Source organism: Empidonax traillii, unplaced genomic scaffold, assembly GCF_003031625.1.
Source record: "Empidonax traillii isolate 1590-97213 ecotype Southwest subspecies unplaced genomic scaffold, ASM303162v1 scaffold449:size826340, whole genome shotgun sequence".
Taxonomy (NCBI): Eukaryota; Metazoa; Chordata; class Aves; order Passeriformes; family Tyrannidae; genus Empidonax; species Empidonax traillii.
The window spans coordinates 823,908-826,340 of NW_020955642.1; the positions used below are offsets into that span (position 1 = coordinate 823,908).

The following is a 2,433-nucleotide window of genomic DNA, read 5'->3' on the forward strand; positions in this document are numbered from 1 at the left end:
GCATGTATTTCTCTAAACTTGCAGCCAGGTGGAAAGGATTTAGCTGCAGTTGGATTAGATGTGTACATACACATGCATGTATGTGCATAAACACACACACACAGATATATTATGTATACTTTTTTCCTTGCCTTATGCTTCCCAGTTGCTGACTCAAGGAGCCAGTAAGTTCATCACATAGAGCCACAAGCCATTTTGACACTGGCAGGAAGAGGATGTGAAAGGGTTGGGGGCGGTTACCAACATGAAACATGTGACAGAGCTGAGCTTTGCACCTGTTGTGTTTCTTCGGGGAAATAATGTCCTCTGCTGTTCTTCCGCTTCCTTTTCAGGCAAAACGCCTTGTGCGTACTGTGTTAGTGTTGGAGTTGAAAGCTCTTTCATTTCGTGGGACAGCTAATGTGTCTGCCCTGTGTCCGGCTAGGACAGGGATAACTTTTGCAGCAGCGAAGACGGGCACAGCCGGGACCCAGGGGATATTCAATCCCACCTCAGCAAGCACGGGGAAGCGGGGAGGGAGGGCGGTTTTCCAGTGCTTGGCGCAGGAAGCGATTGGGTGAGCAAAGGCGCATGAAGTGCTCACCTGTCTTGTACACTCTGCTATTAGTATTGGGGATGTTACTGTCCGTTTTTCTGATTTCTAGTAAAATGTCCTTATCTCACACTGTGATCTCTCATTTTCTGTGCCTCCAGTTCTGCTCTCCATCCCGTCACCAGGGGCTGCAGGGGTGGGGAGTGTTGAGCCAGCAGCACGTGATGCGGGGTGTTTCAGTAGAAACAATAAATTGAGGAATACCATTCCTAAACCACGACAGTGTCCAAACGTGATGGTGGAAAAGCACTACATAATCCAAAGCTGTATTTCTATTCAAACTTTCACTCAGGTGTTTTGGTTTTATTTAGTGAAGCAACGAGTTCTTCAGAAACAGCCTCATGAGTTGCATTTGGAAGGAAAAGGCGTAGTGAAGTTGACTGTCACAGAGCCAGAAAGCACACTAGCTACTGAAGAGGGGACACCTGAAGAAAAACCAGCTCCCACAAAGGTGAACAAAACTTATAATCTCAACCAAACCTCAGAAACAGTGGTAACAGAATCACATCTGTCACTGATATTTTGCTTTCACTTTGTTTTAGGCTCTGGATGCCGTGAGCAACCTTCAAACAAAAGGTAAAATGCTATCCTCACTCTCTGATTCTTCCTAAAACAAAGATGTTGGTGCTCTTCTGCACACGTGGCTCTAGTTCTGTGGGGAGTTTTGCTGAAAGTTCCTGAGTTTGGTATTGTGACTCAGGTGATACAGGGAAGGAATGTCTGTGCAGGGGCACTGCAGACTTGATCGCCACGAATGGAGTTCACCTTGCCAGACTTGGACAATGGGCCTGGTTTTAGCTTCATGCTGCACTGATGGCAGGGCACGGTGGTCATCGGGGGGCTTTACATGGAATCACGCAGGGCTACTGGTGGCCTGTGGTGCCTGTGGATGTCCTGAGCTGTGTTCAGCCTTGTTACACCTTCACCAGGGCTAAGAAAATGATGCAGAGGCTGCAACCAACCCTTACTGACAGCTGAGAAGCCGCGGCCAGTGATCTCAATGGATTTTAGTTGAGTTTAATCTCTGGCCCCAAGACACAAAACAAAATGGCCTTGGACTTGTTTAGTCATGGCTGTTTTTGTGCCACCAAAGAAGGTTGCCTGCAGCTTGCAGAATATTGCATCTGGGCTGGTTTGGATCCCAAAATGTCCAGGGATACCCTGCAGTACTTGGTTGGTTAGCAATCTGCTTTCTTGGGGAAGGAAAGGAGAGAAAGAGTAGGAAGAATCTGTTTATTCCAGGAAATGTGTACCAACACTTTCTGTGACTGACTTCTCTTTGCGCTGCAGAGAGTTTTGCTCCAAGTGGTGAACTCGAGGAAGAAGTTGGCTGTGCAGAGACCTCACCTTCGGTGGTGTTTGACAACATAGAAAAATGCAGTCCAAACTGCTTACGTTTGCTGTTGGAGAACATCAGCGGCCTGACTGTAGATGAGGACTTCACTGTGGAAGTGATACCTGAAATAAATGTTGCTGTAGCTACCTTTATAAAAAGTATTGGTAAGAGAGGGGGACTCCATCCCTCATCACCATGTATATGTACGAGTAACAGCTTTCAGAGCTTGATTCCTCTCCTGTGAGAGATCCAGACTGTTTTGTAAAAGTACCTGGGTGGCAGTCTCTCAGGAAAGATGGCTTACACACAGCTCCACAAAAGTGCCTGTGACCCCAATGTTACACTGAAGAAAGTAAAATGGTGGCGTCTCCATTCATTGAAATTGGATGAGAGTGGTTTGTTGTTTCCATCTGGGCTTGGGTTGGATGAAGAGGAATTAGAAGTGCACTGAGTGTGGGGATTTTTGCAAGTTGTTGAGCTATATAAGGTCTCGTTTTGAGAAGAC

General features: G+C 46.7%; 1 long non-coding RNA gene across 1 annotated transcript; it reads left to right on the forward strand.

Moving 5' to 3' along the window:
• The first annotated feature begins 908 nt into the window (after window positions 1–908).
• Window positions 909–2,093, forward strand: LOC114063073. Its single transcript, XR_003572497.1, has 3 exons — window positions 909–1,043; window positions 1,135–1,168; window positions 1,883–2,093. It is a non-coding gene; the product is annotated as an uncharacterized LOC114063073 (long non-coding RNA).
• The last annotated feature ends 340 nt before the right edge of the window (window positions 2,094–2,433 follow it).